This window comes from Condylostylus longicornis, unplaced genomic scaffold (assembly GCF_029603195.1).
Source record: "Condylostylus longicornis isolate FDR11 unplaced genomic scaffold, ASM2960319v2 ptg000055l, whole genome shotgun sequence".
Taxonomy (NCBI): domain Eukaryota; kingdom Metazoa; phylum Arthropoda; class Insecta; order Diptera; family Dolichopodidae; genus Condylostylus; species Condylostylus longicornis.
In genome coordinates, this window is record NW_026578024.1 from 12,150,779 (window position 1) to 12,174,698 (window position 23,920).

Below are 23,920 nucleotides of genomic sequence, written 5' to 3' on the forward strand. Positions count from 1 at the left end.
ATTTAAATAAGTCACCTAAGTTTTTAAATGTTCATTTTGATATTATGTAATATTTTTTTTGTTTCAATGAAACTTAACCATAACTTGTATATTGAGTCATTTTTTTTGCTATAAATTCACAAAATTTGAAGTAAAAAATCAAAAGTAGTATTGGAATGCCTGTCTGTCGTCTGTCTAGTTATATACTTAATTGTTTTATGTTTTAGGGATTAGAGGTTAAAATGATGAACTGAAAAATTATAAATACAATAATACTAAAATAGTGATGAAACTGAAAAATCGTCAGGTTTCCTAAATTTAACTAACAAGTCCTCTTTCAAACTATGTCACTTTTTTTTGGCGAAAATGCGATATGCATGTGTGTGTGACATTTCATTTACATGAATATAAAATATTTTTGATTAAATATTATAGATGGAACAAAGAGGAATACGAAATTATAAAAAAATATTTTTGCCCCTGAAAATATGCAATTTTTAATAAAATCGTTAATGCAAAATTTAGTGAATTTCTAGTGTTTTGAGAAATGCTGTGGGCTCTTAATTTCTTGTTTATTGTAACATTTGTATCGCTGACGATTAATTTCAATATTTTTCATGTCACATAATATATTCTTTTGCATTTTATCTCTCTTAAAATTTAATTCGTAAATTTCCAAAATTTCGTATAGTACTTTACTATCATCATGATTAAGGCGAAATATGCTCAACTATTAAGTTTCAATTTTTCATAAAACTTGCTTTTCTTAGAATTCTTATTAGAAAATTATAACCGAAAAATTATAAGAAAATTAAATTAATCTTTTCTTTATGACTTTCAGAAGTCATGTACATACTTGTTCCAGAAAAGGAAAAAAAATAAATAAGAAAAAAGGAAAAAATTAACAAATAATTTTAACGAAAAATTATAGAATTTTCACAAATTTTTTTTCTATAATTTTTTTTTTCTTAATTTTTTTTTATTAAAATTATGTGCAATTTCAAACATTGAATTTTAATTAGTTTTTCTCTTTAAAAGAGAAAAATATTAAACAAAAGAAAGAAACAAAAACATAAAATATCCTTAAGGTATATAATATATTAAGTAGTTTATTATATACTTATTTACTTATATATATATATATATATAAATTATGTATTGACATTTCTTTTGCTCTAGTTTTATATTATGAATTTCAATAGAAAGACAGAATCTGACAGTTCTGATGCATATTATATAAAAATATAAAGCTTAGTTCATTTTTTTTTTGTTGGCCTATTTTTAGGGGCATCTAACACACAAAAAAATTTTTTTTTGAAAAGAAAACATTTTTGAATACCAAATGTTTATTTTTGAATTATTTATAGATGAAGTGTTTTGGAATTTTATGTCTTACAAATTTATAATGATAGATATTGAATACCAAAAAAAAAAAAAAACAAAAATTATTCTGTACGTGTATAAGTTCTTATGTGTTTAACTTGACTCTTAAAAGCATTCTTATAATTTTGAAAATAAGAAAAAATTTTATTTAACTCGTGTAAATTTGTGATTTTATGTAATTTCTAATCCTTTTCCATTAAAAAAAAACATTTTTTGGTGAATTGTATTAAAAAAAATATTCAAATGTTCCATCATTTAAATTAACAATTTATTATTTAAATCAACAATTTATTATTTAACTAAGCAATTTATAACATAAATGAACAATGGCTTGCTAATAAAATCAACTTTTTTCACATTTTATGAAACAAAGACCATGCACCTACTTAAGAAGAAATTCGAATTTTAGTTGCCTTTTTGATTGCATTCCAAAATAATCTGTACTTTCTGACGTAAAAGCATTTTGGTATGTATTTAATGAGGTAAGGAATTATGCTAACAGCTTGTCTGGAAGAAATATTTCAGTTCTTCGTTTGAACATTATTTGACCTTGGCTGGTTTATAAGATATATACTTTGCGGGTGCTCATCGTATCTAGCACAAACCATTATTTTCTAACTGTGTGTCATATGAGAATAAAATGTGTATTAAATCGGAAATAACTTCAGTATAAGCTAAAATATTCGGAAATGAATTTTAACCTCTATGCCATATATGATTATTTTATCAAATATTTTTCTCAAACTTCTTTAAATGAATATAAATTTTAAAATTAACAAAAAAATTTTTCACCTAATTATTTTATTTTCATTTTAATGCCACACCAATTTTTGAAAAACAAGGTAAAAATTTTTAGTGTCATGTTCAAATATCCTTAAATAAATACCTTGAGTTTGTATGATTTCTGCATACTTATAATTTATATATACAATATATAAATATATATATATATATATATATGTAGAAAGAATATATATCTATATATATATATATATTCTTTCTACATAAAATTTTAATATAGAATACAAGCATTAGTTTAAAAAATATTATTTGCATTGTGTATTGATTGTAACACATTCATATTTATTCAATTTATAATTTAGACACATTTAAAAAAAAAAAAATATTTTAAAATTTATTATTGCAGATTTATTATTATTGTTTTTCTTATTATTTCTTAATTTTATTATAAATTGAATTTACAATTTAAAATAATAGAAATCTTTAAATAAATTCCAAATTATGCTCGTATTACGAGTAATATATATAAAATTAGAAATATAAGAAAGTACAGAGTGGGCCACTTTATGTATATTTTAAGTTTATTTATGGAGAATTAATTTAAATTATTGCAATAGACGAAATAAATGATTTAGAATTTAAAGAGATCGGGTATGTTTAAAGAAATTTCAGGATTAATTTGCAATTACTTGAATTTTAACTTGTTGATAGTGAAATATTAATAGAATTTAAGAAAATAATTTTGAATTTTAAATTAAATATATTTTAATAACCATTATTATACACATTTTAAGGTGCATTTCTTCTTCCTGCTTCAAAGTATTCTTAAATATAAAATTTTCTATTATTTAAGTTATTAAACTATCTTGATTCGATTATAAAAAAATAATTTTATTTCACACAATGTCACAACTATTACTTAAAAATTAAATTTTACAATTAATTAAATTCGAATTGATAGTTTAATTATAATATTCTATTCTTATTAACACCAATTTTAGACTAAAACATATCTTAAAATCTAACAGTATTTATAGTAATTAAAATTAAGTTCATTTCCGGCCTCGTGCAAAATTATAGACGTTTCGTCAGCATTTTTGATGGGAACGATAATTTCGTAATTTCTTCATGTTTAAACATGTTCGATTGCAGACGCTGTGTCAGCAATTTTCATGTGAACAGAAATTAGTATCGTACTGAAGATGTAATTTGATACCACTTGAATATGTAACTAAAGACGGTGATAACTCCTCCCCCTTCAAAGATCTGCGTCCCGTAGATCAAGCTGGAATTTTGGTGCTTCTATGACTGAAATTTGCGGAATCTCTATAGTAGGAACCACTGTTGGAGTGCGTTTTCTCACAACCTTGCTGATGTTTTTCTTTGAATTTCGGTGTGCTCGCTTATGTTCGCTCTCGATTATGCTGAATTTCCTTTCCTCTAGAGCTACGTCTTCCACTATGCTTTGCGTTATACGGATTTTGAATCTGTTAAAGTGATCCTTAAAGACCTTCTGCAGTATGCGGATGTAGCATTCTGGGATCTTTATTCCATTCACGAGGTTAGGATTTAATCTTTCTTTCAGTATTTTCGTGAGGGTTCCTTCATTTATTTCTGGTAGATCGATGTAATGCCTGTGGTACCTTGGATGTGGTTCTTCGTGTGCTTCTATGTATTTTCCTTGTCTTATAATGATTTGATTCTGGAAGACATTTATCGGCGTCTCGCAGTGGGGTATGAGATCAGAACTGTCCTCCTCGCCACTATGTGCTGTTTCCGTTACGCTGTCCTCATCTGAACTGCTTGCCGTTTCGGTCGAGCTTGTTGATAAGCTGTTTACTTCGGTTGGCAGCCTGGATAGTGCATCCGCGACAACATTTGTTCTCCCAGGCTTATATATCAGCTCGTAGTTATATTCCTCAATTTTTGATTTCCATCTTTTGAGCTTTGCATTATGATTCCTATTACTCAAGGTGAAAGTGAGTGGTTGGTGATCTGTAAGTATCTTGATTTTGTTAGCCCCATACAAATAATTTCGCAAGTTGTCTAATGCCCATACTATCGCCAACATTTCCTTTTCATTTGTGGCGTAGTTTTCTTCCGTGGTATTGAGCGATCTGGAAATGTACGTAATTGGCTTATCTTTTCCAATCTCACCTTGTGATAACACCGCTCCAATAGCTGTGTCGGAAGCATCGGTTGTTAGGATGAACGGCTTCTCGAAATTTGGAAATATTAGGACTTCTGAAGATATAAGTAATTCTTTCAGCCTGTTAAATGCCTTTAACTCTTCTGCATTCAATTTGATTCCAACTTTCTTAGATTGATTGGCCTTTATTTGTGCGTTTTCGCCTCTTGTTAAGCTCGTTAGTGGTTTCGCCACTTTTGCAAAATCTTGAATAAATCTGCGATAATATGATGTGAGTCCCAAGAATGATTTTAGGTCCTTCAAATTTGTCGGTGGCATGATGTTCTGAATGGCCGCCACTTTTCTGGGATCGGGTTTGATTCCTTCGCTTGTGACTATATATCCAAGAAATTCTGTCTCGGTGTTGAAGAATTTTGTTTTTTCCAGGTTGACCTTCAGGTTAGCTTTTTCCAATATGCTAAAAATCGTTTCAATGTTCCTTAAATGTTCCTCCTCCGTTTTTCCATATATGATAACGTCGTCGATGTATACGTAGCAGCTTTTGCCTATCTGATCCTTTAGAACATCATCTATCATGCGTTGGAATATTGAAGGCGCATTCCTCAGCCCGAATGGTAGTCTTAGGAATTCGTACTTTCCATTCATTGTTGAAAAAGCCGTCTTGGGAATGTCCTTTTTGTGCATCATGATTTGGTGGAATCCGGATGTCAGATCTAATGTTGTAAAGAATTTGGCCTGGCCTAGGCTTGCTAGTGTGCTTGTAATATCCGGTATAGGATATGTGTCTGGTACCGTTACTGCGTTAAGTCGTTTAAAGTCGATAACCATTCTATACTTCTTCACACCTGATGAGTCGGGTTTCTTGGCTACTACCCAGATCGGTGAGTTGTAAGGGCTTTTCGAAGGGCGGATAATTCCATCCTCTAGCAGCTTTTTGATTTGTTCCTCTACTTCCTTCCTCATATTGGCTGGGTATGGATATGACTTGGTGTATATGGGATCATCAGTAGTAGTTTTAATTTCTGCTTTCACTTGTGTGTCTATTATTTCCCTGTCGTTTATTGGGCCAAATATTTTCTCGTATTTCCTTATTATTCCCATAATTTTTTCTTGGATTGCCTTCGGTAAATGGTCTGCCCCGATTTCGATGGTGTTGACTTGAGCTGATGCCTTTGCCTTTAACGGAATTTTTATATCTGGCTTGATCCTTAAGGTGTTGTTCTTTCTGTCTATAATGGCTTCGAGCTTCTTAAGCGTGTCGTCTCCAATTATACCATCAAAGGTCTTCAATCCTGGCAAAACAAAAAATTCAATGAAGGTGTTGTTTCCCAGACTCTGAAAAAATCTTCCTCCGATCTTCTTGGTGATTGTTATATCTCCTCCAGCTGAACGTATCTTGAATGGTTTTGTTGTTGGTTTGGCATTTGTCGCGATCTCTTCTCTTACAAAATTTTTGTTAGCTCCTGTGTCGACTAGAAATTTTAGGAGCTGGTTGTTTTTTGTCTTGAATTCTAAGTAAGGAACGCTTGAAAGGCGTCCGTCATAAAATTTACTTCTTGAACCTCATCATCTGCATATGCTGGTTCTTCGTCATATTCGCTGCATTCTTCTGGGTGGTCATCTACGTCGTCTTCAAGTGTTTCCATATTGAATAGCCTTTGGTGCTTATTGCTAGGCATGTTGCCTACTGATGGTGGCCTCTTGTATATTCCCCTGTAGTTGTCTGGCCGGTTCATATAATTAACCTGACGTGTTTGTATGGATCGGTCAACGTCCATCTTCTCTAACGGTTTTGGCGGTCTAGGTGGAGGTTGCGATTCTCTCTGATGTTGAATGTTGTAAGCCAAGTTCCGTTGTTCCACTGTTAATGGCTGTTCTGGTTGATACGACCTTGGGTTCCCAGCACTTGGTTGTTGTCGTTTCATGGACATTTTGTTGAATGGTACAGTGATTCTGTTGTTATCATTCCTGTTGTGTATAGCGAAGTTTCGGCAACTATAGTTCTGGAGCTCTAGACACGTTGAATATGCTTCTGGCAGAGTTGACGGTTTCTGAAGCATCAAGTACCTGGACAATTCCCCATTGAGCCCTCGGATAAATACGTCCAGTGCTCTGTTTCTTTGTGATTCTATCAGTACGTCTATAGTTTCTTTTGTATAATTCTCGGTCTTGATCTTATTGATTATGAGGGAGAATTGATGGTTGACTCTGGCGTAGAATTCATCTATGGTTGATCTTCCCTGTGTCAGTGTGCTCATTTGGTGCTCCAATGTGCGTATGTCCCGTTTGTCGGCATAATGCAGGGACAAACACTGCTTGATTGCGGCCCATTCTTCGTCGAACAGGTTGTACGATATTAGAGCTGCATCTGCTCTACCTCTAATTTTTCCTCTAATAGCTTGTAATATTGTTCTGTATATGGGTTTGTTTCTGACAACTTCGTAATCTCGTAGAATTGATTCTACGCTGTGCACCCATGATACATACTGCACTGCATCGCCATCAAAGGTTTGTAAATCTTTGACACAGTCCGGAAGTCTCGATATTTGTTTCAGGTCGTCTTCACTTTTCGGTGCTGCCAAATTTGTTACCTGCGGTTGTGGTGTATTGAACTGAGCCTCTAGTTTTGCTAGGCGAATTTCAAACCGTTTGCTTTGTTCAATTTGAGCATTGATGGCTCCATTTAATTTTTTGAGCTCTTCCATTATTTGTTCCATTTTTAACTTTTTATTAAGGTAATTTCACTAATTAAATTATTCTATTACGCGGTTTTAAACTTTTAAATTATATTTTTCTTTCAAATTTTGTCGATTAATTTCAAATTTTTTGTTAAATTTAAGTTTTTAGTTGGTTAATCTTATTAATTTTTCACTGGTTTTATTTAAATTTCTGATTACTTTTGTTTTATTTTTTAATTAAATATTTCTTGGTAATATAAAATTTAATTGGTTAATCTTATTAATTTTTTACTGGTTTCATTTAAATTTTTAATTACTTTTGTTTTATTTTTTGTATTAAATATTTATTGGTTAAATTTTAATTTTTCAATTTATTATCGGTTAATTGATTAATTTTTCAAATTTTCAATTTAATTTTCATTTATCACTTCAATTTTTTTAAATCTTAATTTTTTTTTAAAATTAACGAAGCTTCTATATTTTTAAAGCTTATTCAGTGAGATGCAGTTAGTTTCCCTCAGTTAAGTTTTTAAGATTAAGTGTAATGAAAAACTACTTACAGGAAAAAAACGTAATTCATCTGTTTGAGTCTTGGTGAGTAATGCGAATAGCGGTTGAGTTGTGTTTGTCCTTTTTAGACGTGAACTTTTATTCTCGTAAACGTCCTACTGCGGCACAATCTTCAACACTTTTTTGTAAGTACGGTTTGCTTCAGTTCCTTTTTCTTTTTATTTCACTTCGGATTTCCACAATACGCGCACTATAGTTGGGTACACTTTTATCGCGATATGCTTATTTTTCTTCTTTTCTTTTAAAATTTAACGAAGAGTTTTGCGATTTCACGATTCAAGTCACGTTGGGCGCCAGTTATTAAACTATCTTGATTCGATTATAAAAAAATAATTTTATTTCACACAATGTCACAACTATTACTTAAAAATTAAATTTTACAATTAATTAAATTCGAATTGATAGTTTAATTATAATATTCTATTCTTATTAACACCAATTTTAGACTAAAACATATCTTAAAATCTAACAGTATTTATAGTAATTAAAATTAAGTTCATTTCCGGCCTCGTGCAAAATTATAGACGTTTCGTCAGCATTTTTGATGGGAACGATAATTTCGTAATTTCTTCATGTTTAAACATGTTCGATTGCAGACGCTGTGTCAGCAATTTTCATGTGAACAGAAATTAGTATCGTACTGAAGATGTAATTTGATACCACTTGAATATGTAACTAAAGACGGTGATAACTTTTAATACAACAAAAATTTTTGATCTATGAACATCCTGTACTCTAAAAAAATTTTCTTCAATAGAATTAAATTATAAAGTAGAGACATTTAGACGACAATATAATTAAAAATCTGCATTAAAAAAAAATATTTGTAGGAATACAAGCAGCAATAAAATTCTAAAGAAAATTAAAGAAAAACTTTGAAAAATTGTTCAAGAAATATGAGTTTGTTTTTATTTTTTTTTTTTTTGTTAAAGAATTTTGAAAAATTTTCAATTTGTGTTTCTTAAGTTGAAATTTTGTATACCAAAAAAAAAAATAAAACTAACAAAGAAAAATATTTTTATTTTCTCCATTTTATTTTTTGTTCCATCTCATCATTACAATCACATTTTTCTCATCATAATTCAGAAATTGTCGATGCAAATGAATCAAAAATTAATGAGATAAAAGAGAAAATTTATCCTGGACTTTGTTATTATTTTTTTGTTGTATTTTGACTATTTTATATTTTTAATGGGACCATAGAAATTATAAAAAAGAAAAATGTAAATTCTTAAAATTTTTTGAAATAAAAATGGAAAATGCAATTTACGATTCAATAACATGCTCTCTAATTGGGTTTTAGATCTCATTTCATTTTTCATTTTGCATCCTTATTTTTCCAAAAAAAGAAAAAAAAACCCTAAAAAATTAACAAAAAAAAAACTTCATATTCCTTGTTTAAGAATGAAACGGAATTACAGCAATCAAATCCTTATTTTTGTGTGTTTTGTTGTGCAATACTTGTTGTCCTTCTATAGTTTTTTCTCATTTTTTTTGTTGTTTGTTACTATTTTTGTTTTTATTTCCGTGTCTTGTTATATCCTTCAATTTTTTTTCTGTGTAATTTTTTTTTGTGGTTGTCGTTTGTTATAGAACACTATAGGATTTGTTTATAATGTAATAAAATTCCATAATAGGAAGGTAAGGTTTTTTTTCAATTTAAATTGAAAATTTTTGTAATAAGCGTATTTCCTTAAAAATATAATGAATTTTTTGTAAAAAAATATTCATACGGAGTTGCAATGGTTTTTGCATGTCGTAACCATTTTTGATATTTGTTTCTGTGCCACGGGTTGAGGTTATGTTTGAAAATACTTTGTCATGTGGTCGCGTTGTTTTATAATTAAGACAGAAAATGTGATCACGCCTTATGAAAAAAAATTCAGAATTTTCACTTTATTTACATAAATAATTTAGTGCCGTATAAAATTAGAGAAAAATTAATTGGTACATTTTTGATTCTTCATGTAAATTCGAAAACTCAAAAAAAAAAAAATTTTTAAAAGTTGTTGAATTTCCTGAGAATTGAGATCCTTCAAATACAAGAATCTGCCATAAACTCAAACTATGAGTTTATAAGCAATTATAAAGTAAAGAATTTTGTAAATTTGTTATTTATTTACTATAACTAGAAACTGATTATTTTAGATAAAATTAAAATGATAACAAAACCGACTTACAATTCTAATTTAACACGAATTGCTCTGGACAAATATTACGCGATTTGAGATTAAATGCAAAAGCTATAACTTTTTTATAAAAATTTTTAAATTCTCCCAATAGTTCAAAGTCATATTTTTAAAATTTCCAAGAATATTGGGGCTTATTGTGAGAAAGAAATCACTAAGCAATTAATAGCGATATTTAAGAAATTAATAGTGAGTTTTTTAAAAATTTATCGTAAATATTTCATAAATGTTATTATAGACACAAATCATATCTATCAATTGGTTTGTGTTTAAAATTAAAATATCTAAGTCCTTATTATTTAGCGATTTGTAAGATTCTCTACAATATTATAATATTGATGATTATTTCATTGTTTTAAACAAAGTTTAATTTTATTTGCAATAACTAACCAGAAAATCTTGGGTTGCTTGTAATTATTTAATTGCAATTCATTTAATTTTACAATTTATTTTCACTTTTGCATAAGGGTAATACAACATATGAGATTTAGATCATACCTAAACATAAGTTATTTAAATAAATGTATATTATATATAAGTACATATAAAAATTTTAAATATTAAAATGTTCATGATGAATTCAGTATTTTTACGAGTATTCTCTAAATATCAATCTTGTACTTAATTGTATTTATTTTTTATTGCACAATATAACAATTTAAATTTAATTAAATTATACTAGAACATTTAATAAACTTAATTATACATACATATGTAAATGTCTGTATTTGAAATCTATTTCAATATTGTAATAGTAAATGTAAAAAAATGTATATAGAAGGAGAATATATCAGCACATTTCATTACAGTATTATTTTATTAAAATTTTTATAAATAAATCAATAGGAAGGTTTTGTACTATGACATATGGCAAATTTTATAACTAAAATGAGAAAAAAATGTCCAGATTGTAAAAATTAATTTTAGGTTAGACAAATATTCTTCTTGGCAATGACTAGAGAAAGATAAGAAGCGGCAGAGAATCTTATTTTTGTCTGAGACATTATCGGAGTAATTTTGTGAAACTCTTGAAGTTATTTCGAATAGAGGCAATAATAATTTTGATTTTAGAAATCATATAATAGGACTTAGTAATCATAAAAATTCTATAAGTCAACATAAGATTCGGATCGCCACTCTTCTGCAATAAAATGTCAATCTGGGCCAAAACTATATAAATTGGACTAAAGCGGTTTATTTTATTCTGTAATTTAAATAGAAACACCAACTCTTTAAAATTCTAAATGAAGCATTTAAATTATTAAATATTAAACTATTGCAATTTTTAAATAATATGGCAGATTTTTTTGTCATTCCTTGAAACAAAAAAATTACTTAAAAGTTCATTTTAACATTACATTTTCTCTTTCACACATTGTTTATCTTAGGAATTGTGTTAAAATTAACAAATAAAATAAATATAAAAACACATACTTTATGTATTTATTTCTATACATACTTATAGATCAGCATACATATGTACAATTGTGCTACAATAAATATGCATGCAAAGCTCCTCTCCGTATGAGCGTTATAATAAAGGATTGACAGGTAAAAGTTTCCTTTTTTGTTTTCCTTCTATTTGTTTCTTTCATTTCATACATGCCTATTACTAGGAATCAATAGTCTCTATATAGTTGTATAAGTATTTTTTATAATTTATAAAACCTATGTATAAAAGTGTATAATCAGAAGTTTCAAAATAAAAAAAAAAGAGCCGTATATAAAAAAAATGTTAAAAAGGATCAAGAATACAAAACGGAGGCAAAAACTACAAAAAAAAAATCATGAAATAAAAGTATACTAATATAAAAAAAATCTTCATTTTCCTAATAAAATGCATTCTCAGAGGTAATAATGAAAGGATTCAATTCGATTTTTAATACCCAGTAAAATATTATACTTACATATTTATATGTGATTACTGACCCAATGGTAGAAAATAAAAAAAAAAAAACAAAAACAAGGAGAAAAAGGTAAAATAATTCTCTTTTCTGTTTTTTTCCAATTGTATAGAGGATTCGAAGAGAAAGAGGGGCAAAATAAAAAAAAATTAAAAGGATATAGAGTATAGACAGCATAAATGAAAAAAAAAAAAAAAACAAAAATTACAAAACAAAACATTGAGTATTTCTGAGGAATAAAGGATAATTTATTTCTAAATAATACAAAAAAAAAAAACAGGCAAAGAGAAAATGAGGGAAAACAAAACATAACAAAAAAAAATCCTTTTTTTTTCCTATTTCCTTGTTTTTATTTTGTTCGATAATTTCAAAAAGAGCAAAGTTTAAATTTTCCGACAATTTTTTTGTTTTTTGTGTTCTCTCTCTTACCTTAGGCTCTCTCTCTCTGTCTTACCCTCTTTCTGTCCTCCTCTCTTTTTCATACTTTAACATTTTATTTAAGTTACTAATATATTCATTATTTAAAAAAAAAATAGAACAAAAAGAAAGGAGAAAAAAATATGAAGGATAAAAAGTTAAGGAAGTTGAAAAATATTTATTTTCAAAAAATATCTAGGTACTTAAATCATAATAAAAATAATTTTATAAATTATTATACATTTTATGTGCATATATGTATATGTATGTATATAAACAGTTGAATCTCGATAGGAAAGAAATTTTCGAAGGTTCCGAGATTTTTGCTTCACTGTAAGGTTTTCACTGTTATTTTGTTTCATTCAGTTTCATTATTGAGTACAATTTTCGGTTCTTTTGGTATTTTTTAAACAAATTAAGATTAATCCCATAAAATAAAATTCAGAAATGAAATGTGTCAGTATTTAATGAAGTATTAAAACAATTGTACTTTCCTCATTTCAGTAATTCAACTTTACTGATATAGAAGCATAAAAATCCGACAAAAGAGGTAATAGTAAAAAATTTTCGCTCATGTGGGTAAAAATTACATAGAAGTAAAATAGAGAGTAAAATATAAATTAAGAGAGTTGGAGAGTAATTTAAAATGTAAAGTATGAAAATTTAATTGTACAGAAAATTAGAGAATAAAATGGAGGAAATAATGAAGTTAAATATTCAAAAGGAGGACAAGGAATTCCGGTTTTAGAGAATAAAATTGTGGAAAAATTAAACTGTGGTATTAAAAAAATTTTGTTAATAACAGATTTCCTATTACTCGTGTATTTTTTATCTGGCTTCAACTGTATTTCTTTGTACATAGGTATATATATATTGGTCTCGTATATATGTATATATAGTAATATTTGATATAGAATAATATTTTATTAAAATTTTCAAAATTAAATATTATATTTCTTTACACAAAAAGAAAAAAAAAACAAAATTGAAAAAAATATTTTTGAAAAATTCAAAAATTTCCTTTTTTTTAAAGCTTACTTGTTTCTTAGTGCTCTTTGAACATTTTCAATATTCTCTTTCATTCAAATGTTATTTTCCATTAAAATATAAGTATATGTATAAGAGAGCATAAATAAATTGAATATTAAAATTTATATTAATAATCTAAATGAATTTATAAAATTTCAATTTTCAAAATGAAAACAAAATTTTTCATAAAAAATCAAAATTTTTTTAAGGATTTAAAATTGTCTTTTGTGTATAGCTTATTTTTTGAATTCAAGTTAACTAATTTTCAGTCTTTTAATAAGAAATTCAATTGTAATTGTGATGGAATTTTCTTTAAAATTTGAATACCTCTACATACACACAAGTACAGTTATTATATTATAAGTTTCTTAATAGAATTTAGAATATAATAAATATTAATATAAAAAATAATGAATATTATAAAACAATTATGTATTCTTCAGTGGTAATACTAGGTTTAAAAATTTAAATTTTATACCATAAATTTTGAATATTGTATTGTATTTTTATATATAACAATTAATTTTCGTAAATAAATGACACCTACATATTATTATAGTAAAAATTCAAAATGGCAATTAATATAGTCTTTTGTTAATTTAAATACAATAAAAAATAAGTGTACTTTAAAATTTTATCATAAAAGATACAGATACTTAATATAAAAATCAATAAATTTTACGCCTACATGTATGCAATTTTTTTTTATAATTTTAACAAGTTAGATATATGCTATTCTATTAATATTAAAATCTATAAATCGAATTTATTATCGAAAATATTTAAAATTCCAAAGTTCAAAATTTTTTAAAAGAGAAAAGAAAATTAGAAAGGTTTTAATTCTCAGCGGGGAACAAAACAGTTTTTCTAACTCATTTACGGTGAATATTTAAGGTCAAGGTTTTGTAATATTATTGGACTATTCATAAGCTGCAATCGTGGTTAATTTTATTATATACTCTAGTAAAACGAAATGCCTACGGTATGAGTTAATTAATACCCACCCTCATGATTATTTCTCTTGGATCTGATGACATTCACTTTCTATTTATTATGTATTATTCAGTATCAATTATGTATTATATAATTTTATGTAGAAATTTATCGAAATTGAGCAAAAAATTCGATGCTCGGATAATAATGATCGGTAAGCTGTTGTTTAATGTGCTATTATTTGAGAAAGAAATTCATTCACAATTCATTGATTTTACTTGAAATGCTATATGGGGCTAATTATTTTTATATGCTTACTTATTATCTGCAATTTTGTTTTTTTAAGTGCAATCCAAATCAAATCAAGTTTCTATATAAATTTTTAAAATTCTTAAAAATAACCTGTTTTATCCCGAGTTTTTTTTTATTTATTTTAAATTACTATGAAAAAAAAAAATTTAATTTTTATTGTCGATACCTTTGTTCTCAGAATATTTTGACAGAAATAACTTATCTTTTTTTTTTATAACAGACATGTACATTAAGACGGTTTAAATATATGTGATAAAGTTTTAAACAATTTTCTTAAAATCGAAAAGCCTCTGATAAAAATAAATGTGTCATTATAAATTTTCAAAACAAAAAAAAACAAAAATGGAATAAAAGGAAAAAAAAACGGAAACATGTCAAGGGAATTTGTGTCGGATGATGTCGAAAATTAAGTGACAAAGAAAATTTTATACACAATAAAAGATTTTTATTTATTGTAAGAAGTCAGTGTTCTTTTTTCCTTGTTGTTGTTGTTCTTATGTACGTAAGTTTGATTGTTTGTGAAAAGCTACTTATATGTATAGGTATTTGAAAGTTCCTGTACTTTATATGCATGTAGGTTTTAAACATGATTTCAATATTTAGTAATCGGGCAGCCGATATTTTAACTTGACTTTTAGAAATGTCAGGGATGAAAAGATGAAAATTAATCCTTAATGAATACTGAAACAAATTTTTTGAAAATTGTTTTTGGGTTGATTTTCTAATAGTAAATTGAATTCTCTGAAATTTTTGTAGTTCCGACGTATGTACATTTAACTATTGAATTAAATTACTTATGATATTTTGATTATTAATTTCGGAGAATTACACATAATTTGGTATAATTTAGGATTTCAAAATTTGTATTCGAAATGCAAACAAAATTCGATAGTGGCAGATGAAAAACATTTGCAGCATCTTACGTAGATTATATTTAATTCCAAAAAGTATGCAATAAATTAAAAAAAAAAATATAGAAATAATATTTTTTTAAAAATTGTGAGAATATAAAGTCATTTATTGGTTTTAGTGAGTTATGAAAATTGGTTGTTGGTCGTCTCTTTAAATTAAGTCAATTCAATCAAAATGATGTCTATTCAAGGCTCAATTAATGCTTGAGACCTTGCGTTCCTCATAGAAATTCAAATTAAAATTTAATTCTTCTGTTAATGAAAATTTTCTCTTGGTCGAATTAACACCATGCAGAGCTTGTATAAGAGCATGAGGCGTGCCATTTAGCTAGAAATTAAATAATAAATGTAAACCTAAATTGCATTTGCAAATTGTAATTTTTACCATTTAAATAGAGAATGTGGAAATATGACCACAGTCGACGATATTAAGGTAATCTAGAAATTTAGATGAGATTTTCATTGAAAATAATTTAAAATTCAGATAAATTTTAATTTCTTTTACAGGGAATCTTTAATCCTATATAAGTAGATTTTCATATAACATACTGAAAATAGTTGAAAATTAATTATAGAATCAAAATAACCTTTGATATGCGTAAAACTCTTATTACATACTTGGCATCTACAATTTCCAAAGTGGGATTATTTTCTCCTAATCATCAATATTTTAAATTTTAATGTTTTTTTTTTTTGTTTTCATTAAACTTTCATAATATCCTCAATGGTTTTTTTTTTTACTATACTAGTAAAGAGAATAAGGGAGGAAAGTACAATGTATATAAATATTAAAAAGCAAAACAAAGAAAAATTAAAAGACTATGGAGAGAACAAAAAGAAAAAAGAAAAGGATTTAAGGTTATAATTTCTATTATTTTCTAAGAATTCTGAAAATAAAATCCCTTAAAATACAATATTTTTGCAAATCTCAACCATATCTTTAACAAAAATTTTGAACAAAAGTACAAACTATAATAGAAAAATTAGAAAACCAAAAAAAAAATGAACGAATTTACATGTTATGTATTCAAGCAACCCGACCATGATAAGGATAATTTTTTTTTTTTCTTGTTTTCGTTTTCATCCCTTTATTTTTAGCTCTTTAAAATTTTCCACTTCATATGTATAGAAAATCTTGTTATAAAGGTTTTCTACCACATGACTACCACCACCATTATACTGCCACTAGTAGCAGCAATAGAATCACTAGAACAGCGATAGTAATATATATTATGTATATAGCGTTATAGGAAGGACTCATATATCCTTTTATTGTTGTTACTGATTTCAGCTTTTATATCAATTATTACCTATTTTTGTTTCAGTTTTCTATTCTGCTTTTTTTTTTTATTATATTTTGTTCTTTATTGCTTACTCCTTATTTTTGTTTGTGTTTTTCTTATTTTTTTTATTTCTCGTGCTGTTTTACTTCTATACAACTTCGTTCTTCTTCTGTTTTTTTTTTTTTAATGTTTTCTTCTGATTATTTTTTAAGCTGATGACCAGCAACCCAGATTTTAGTATGATTGTTTCTGATTTTGTTTTTCTTTTTTTTTTTCTTTCGCTTTTTCTTCTTTATCTTTTCAGTTTGGTTTAGTTTAGTTTTGGTTTTTAAGGATAATTCGTGTGTACCAGTTTATTCCTCTAAAAACAAGTAAAAAAAAAAAATTCAAATACAAAAAAAAATGGTAAAAAATAATAAGTAGAAAAGCAAAAAAATTAAAACAAAATAAAAAATTGGAAGCAAAAGGGTTTCAATTTGACAATATTTATCTTTTTAACAGAATATAGTATTATAAACCAGTACACTGCATTACCCACCAATTCAACCCTTATTTTATGTTTTATACACTATTTTTGTTTTTGTTATTTGATTATCAAAAATAATACAGTACGACTCTTAAATAGGATTGAAAAGGACGAAACAAAGGAGTAAATATTTTAGAATAGAATGTAAAATTATTTTTGTTGCCTTATTTTCCTTAAATCCTCTAGAAATTTGTGAGAAAAAATATTAAAATTAAAATATTTTGTAATGAATTTTTTCAAAACAAACAATTAGTTATGTCGTAACTCTAATCCTTACTAACTCTCTACTTTTTTTATTTCCGTGTTAATCAAATGATGACGATTTTGTGATAGGCAATCTGATAGATCTTGTACTACACGTACAAGTGATGAAGGTTATGAATTTGAATGATAATTGATGCTTGGCCTAGACAATTCGCCTGATATTAAAAATTCTTGATTACAATTTTAAGCAATATTATTTTAAAGTAATTGGTGGAGCAAACTGATTAAAATGGATAGTGTTACATAAATTACTTAAGATAATTTCTATAATGTAAAATATTTTTTTATTTTTTTGAATTTCAGTATTATTTGTTATTTAAATTTTCAATAATTAGATTTAAATTCTATTAAAACAATTAATTTAATTTCATTCAAATTAAGTTTTAAATTGTAATGAAAATTTTCAATATTTTCATTCAACTAAACATTGGAAATTCAATTTAAAACGAAATAATCAACAATAAAAAAAATGAGAAAAGAACGAAAACCTGCAAACTCTTTGAATATTAGCTGGATAATCATCTATCTCCTTTTTTTACTCGTTTTTCATTCACTTTCAAATTAGAATTCTCCATTTTTCAGCTTCAAAAACAAATTTAATAAATTTTGTATACATTTTATATTCTCACTCGAAAATTACATTATACAAATATATGGAAGTTACTCACTTTCTTCTCACTTGTCGAGTAAAATAGATAAACGATCAAGCCCATAAAATACGAAATTACGTTATCATCTCTTCTCTAAAAATATAACTATAGAATATCTTTAAAAGAAACTTAAATGGAACCCCCAAAACTATATTCTAGAGATCAATATTAAAATAAGCAATTGATTATACAAAATTTCTTATAGTGTTGCCATATGATTATATAAAATATATTAGTATTGTCATATGACTATATAAAATATTTTAGTGTGACTGTATACGCACATTTATTGGAAATCAATCAAAATAAATTTGAGTTTTTGTAAAACGAAATTGTAAGTTTTTTTTTTTTGAAAATCCGAAAAATTTAGCTCTTTGGTCAATTTAATGCATAGTTTATGATTAATTTGTGAACTATATAATATTCATATTGTGAATTAATATAAAATTCCTTTTAAATTTGAAGTCTACTGTAACTATTATTTTATTTTCTCTTTTTGGGTGTTTTATTATTATTGTGCTATTGTTTCAATTTTGAAGTATTTTTTTTTCCCATTTTCCTTCATTTTTACTTTTCTTATTATAATATTTCTTTTTTGATGAAATAAGCAAAAACCAAAAAAAAAGGAAAAACTGTTTTATATGGGAAAAGATAAAACAAAACTTAATAATAATAATAAAAGAAAAGAAAAGCTGAAAACGATTATATACCATTTGGTAAAATTGGTAAAGAAAACGATAATAATAACACAAAAGTAAAAAACAAAAAAATAGTAAAAACCATACTTTATTTTGCCACTTTTAGTTCTACTTAAAATAAACTATATATATATATATATATAGAAATGAATATTATTGCATATGTATATGTAATCGTAGATATATTAAATATATGCTTTCACATACATACACCATAATACATTATTAGTATAGTGGCGAGTCGAATAAACTTGACTGATGTAAATCGATAAAACTCTTCGATAATTTTTTATTTTTAAATTCTCTTTTTTTCTGTTTTTCCTTTGTTTTTATTGTTATTTTTATCAATTTCATAAAAGTTTATTCGTTGTTCATTGCAATTTTGTTTTTCTTTTTTCTTCTTTATACCATATATAGAGTATTTTTTTTTTCTATAATGATATTTCTCTAGCACACGATTCTGAATGAATCCGAGAAAAGTATAAGAGGGAATGAGAAAGGTAAAAGGGAGTAAAAAGTCACAGTAGAATGTTGGGCAAAAACTAGACAGGGTACACAACAAAAAGGCAATATGTATATTGAGAGAAATAAATTCGATAAAGGAAATATAGAGAAAATTTATATATAGAAGAAGAACAGTATGTAAAAGAAAAATCCGTATAATTTTTGTCAGTTTTTTTTTATTCTTATTTTTATTCTTTTATCGTTTCCTTTGGATTTTCAAAATTTGTTTGTATATTTGTACATACATAATATGTACAAATATATAATGTGAATGTGTTTATGCCCTTTTCTACATATTTTATATATGCTAAAATGAGAATAAATAAAAAAAAAAATAAGTAATTTTTGTATAATTTTTTTCTCTATGTTTATTATCTCTACACTCTACTGTTTTTATATATTTGTGAATTTCTATAGTTTTCTTTATATTTGCTTCAATGATTATTTCAAGCATAATATGTACGTATATATTAAAGAGTTGTTATAAATTGTGTTAATAAGTTTGTAATGTTTAATATAGTGTTAAATTCGATTATATCATTGCTTAAGCGGTCAAAATAATAAAAAAAAGTGAATGAGAAGAGAAATTATAATTCATTTAAAAGAAGTTCATTGTAAATTTTCATATTCTCGTAATTTGATTCCCCCGATGGTATGCAAAATTTTCATTTTCCCGATTACATCTTTTTTTAGCAACATTTTCAGGAATCATCTCTAAAGTGACGTAAATCCTAAGCATAATTCCTCTTAATTCTTTATATTCATTACTCATTCTTACTTTTACCATATTCATTTCTGCTATATATAATTTATTTTGTTAAAAAGATTAAGTTATACAGAAAAATTAAATTAAAAGAAATGCACATTTATAAAATTATATTTTTGAAATTGTTAACAGAACAAAGCAAGTTTTGCTGAATTTTGAGTTTAAGTTCTTTCGCTTAGTTTTCGCTTAGTTTTCGCTTAGTTTTCGCTTACAATTATTAACATGTTCTAACTTTTATATGAAATGTTTTTTTGCGCTATATGCGAAATTAGTGCGTATATGTGCGAAACAAGTGCGTACATGTGCCAAATTAATTTTTTTTTCTTCAAAATTAAGTGATTTTTTTTTAATTTTTCTATTGTGAACAATAACATTATTCTAATATATTACAAAATAGCACAAAATTCCAAAAATTATCCTCCAATAAATACTGAAGTTTGTTTCTTTGCATAGGTGGGGTATAGTGACTATTAATTTGTTCAAATTCTGCATAGTTGATTTATTTGGATTTAAGCTTAAATATTGGAATAAGTTTGATTTTTCCAATACACAGACATTCGAAAATTTTTTGTCAATGCAGAAATTTTACATATGTTATTATAAATATGTATTTATCATTCCACTTGCCTTAAATTGTAACAAATTTCTGCGACCACAACATGTTTCGATAAAAAAATATTGCAATAACTTCTCTTTACTTATGGCCAATATTAAAAATATCTTTAAGTTGCTTGGAAATTTTCAAAATAATTCTTTTCTCTCTTTCTTTTTTGTCATTTAATTGTGTGTGTATGTGCTCAATTTTTGGAATGGTAACGATTGTGTCATTTATTTCTGAAATAAATTGTCGATTTTTGCAGTTGAAAGTTCTTTTATACAAAAAGCCACTCAAGTGTTAATGATTCTGAATAATTAAAAAGTCATATTCAATAGAGACACAAGTAAAAGTAAAAAAAAAGAAACAGAAAACCAGTAAACAGAAAATAACGAAACATTAAAACAAAAAAAAAAAACAAAAAAAAAAAAAAGTAAAAGGTAAAATATAAAAATAAAATTTTTTGGTTAAAAAATTAATATCGTCAGTAATTGCCTATAATTTTAGATTAGTTACAAAATATACATAAGAATATTTAAAAAATTAAAGAAGGGAATTTAAAAATTCTAAAATTAGACTATATAGAATTATAGAGGCTATGAATGAATTTAGCTTATATCCTTTAATAGATTGGCGTAGGTCGTAAATAATTAATTATAAAAAAACTTTTTTTTATTTATTTAAGCATTTTTTTCGTAAAGGTTTTCTACGAAAAATTTTTTTTTTTTGAAATTTATATGCCTCGAGGAAAACTCATTATAAGGTGTAAGGTTATCACGGGGAAGCAAAAAAAACAAAAACTCAAAGTAACAAAAAAACAAGCAGAAAAAAAAACTGGATAAATTAAATTTATTTTTTTTTGGTATTTTTGTTTTGTTGTTGTGGTAAGACCACAACGAATTATAAAAGTTTTTTTTTCTTGAGGTGAAAAAAAAAGAATTTTTTTTCCAAGAAATTTCAAACTTGATTTCAAATAAAAAACTCTTGAATTTTGTATATTTTAAGTGTAGTCGCGTTAAAATCATTTTTATTTTATTTTTTTCAGAGAATTATTTAGATTGTTGGGCGGTTGTACAATAGCTTAAGGATATCGTTTTTATAAAGAAATTTTGTATATTTATTTTTTTATATTTTTTGTTTTATAATAAATTTTATTAATGACCTAATTACGTAAAATAAAAAAAAAATATATTTATAATCGATGTCAAGCCCGATACTTTGCTAAATAAGTCAGTCGTATTTCAAATGTTTTTTGTTTTTTTGAGAATAAAAAAATGGTGAATTTATATATGGTGGAAATTAATTGAAAAAATGAATTTCTTAATAATTAATTAAACCAAATTTTTAAATGGCACCTTTTTCTTAATATTATTTGGTTATTTTTCAAATTCAGAAATTTTATTAAAAATTTACTAAATTTATTTGATGATTTGTGAATATAGTTTATAAGACCGCAAGAGATTTGGACTTAAGAATATTAAAGCATTCTTAAGAGTTTGGAATATTAAAGCATTCTTAAGAGTTTGGAATATTAAAGCATAAGACTTAAGTATTGTTGAATGCTTTAATATTTTAAGCGAAATTAGAGAAACTTGATTAGTTTATTGAATTTTGAGTACTTTCGTATTAGAGTATTTTGATAATGCAATCCAAACTTATAGAATAATTCAAAACATTATAAATTTAATCAAATTGAATTTTTCATATATCTTCTTGTAATGGTTTCTAATTTTTTTGGGAATCAAGTTCTTTTACTATTAAATATGAGGTCAAAATGATCGAAAATATAATAAAATTTTCTGTAACAGGTGCTTTTTCATGAAATGGATATTTAAATATAGAATGTTTTTAGTAAGACAAAGGACTCTGATTTGAAATATCAATAAAACTATTTTCTAATTATAATATAAAATATAATTATAATAATTATTTTTAATTAAATATAATGAATATCCTTCCTCTCTTTGTCAATGAAAATTAGATGTGATTTCAATTTTAATAGCTCAAGAATATTTTTAAATTTATAGATATTTAATAAGAAATTAATAAAGACCAAGATTTGATAATAAAAATTTTGATTAGAAAAGTTAATTTTAAAATTATTATTTGAAATTTGATAATTAATTATAAAAGGATAAAAATATGTGAATAAATAATAACAATTGTAAATTAATACTTTAATAAAATTATGAATGGGTCTGAATTTTAAAAATTAATATTAGAATTTTAAAAATTATAAAACTACTTTATGTTTTAATTTTTGATAATTGAGTATATTTTCTAAATAATAAAATTGGACTCAATTTCCATTTACAATATTGTGAGATTTTAAGACCAAGACAACAGAGTGCCTCTTGTCACCTGATTGATTTTTTCAGGAGAGAACCAAGAGCTCATTTATTAAGGAATTTTAATATTAATTCAATTCGGAAAAATCAAATTTAAAATTTTTCGTCATAATAAAAAATTTAATAATTTTTTTCCAAGGTCATAAAGTGAATACAATAGACAGACTATTTAAAAAATTTTGAAAATGTTCTTATGAATATTAATTTCCACTTCACATTTGAATTCAACTAAAGAATATGCGATTAAGACTGATTATCAGACATTTCTATATTAACCTAACAATTTTATTTGAGTATTTCAAATAGAAATGCTTAATTCTACTATATGAAGAACAACATAATAATCATATAATGAAAACAAGAGAGAATACGAAAATGTCAAATGATAGTTTGTCAAATAAAAAATAATAGTAGAAAAGATGAATAAGAAATAATAAGAAAACAAAAAAAAAAACACACAAAGAAAAACTTATACCATAACAAAAAAAGTAAAAACAAAGAAAAACAAAAGAAAAATAAAAATAAAGTGACAAGCTGCTACCATTTGTTTCCTCTTTCTTTTATATTGTTTTTATTATTGTACTTGTCATTTTTGTTTGAGAAGGTAATCATGTGGATTAAGTAGACAGAAGAGGAACAAAAATATTTTCGTTCTTTTTAATTCTTTTCATTTTTGTTATTTTTTTAATTTTTTTTTTGTTTTTATGTTTTTCATACCTTGACGTTAATTTTGTTTTTGGGGAAAAATTCACTCATTTTACTCACTCAATTTTAATGCATAAAAATACTACCTACCTTTTTTTTCTGTTTTTTTTTTTTTTTTTGATTTGGTTTTGAGGCCTTTTTGCATATACTTACATAATATATTGTAATATAGAGAAAGAAAGAGAGCACGAGCAGGTGTTAATTATGTTTTTAGAAAGTAAAAAAAAAAGCAGAAGAAAAAAAAATAAAGAAAATGAAAGAAAAATTTAATTTATTTTTATAACTAAGTGCTGAATATTTAAAATGAATTTTCTTTTTCCAGGATTACTTACCTCATAGCACAACAAAAAAAAAAAAAAAACAAAAAAAAAAAAATTAGAATTAAA

At 25.5% G+C, this 23,920-nt stretch overlaps 1 protein-coding gene across 3 annotated transcripts in view; it reads left to right on the forward strand.

Annotated features, from left to right (window-relative positions):
* Positions 1–23,920, forward strand: part of LOC129611945 (neurogenic protein mastermind-like) — a 168,698-nt gene that overhangs the window by 41,745 nt on the left and 103,033 nt on the right. The window lies entirely within an intron of this gene.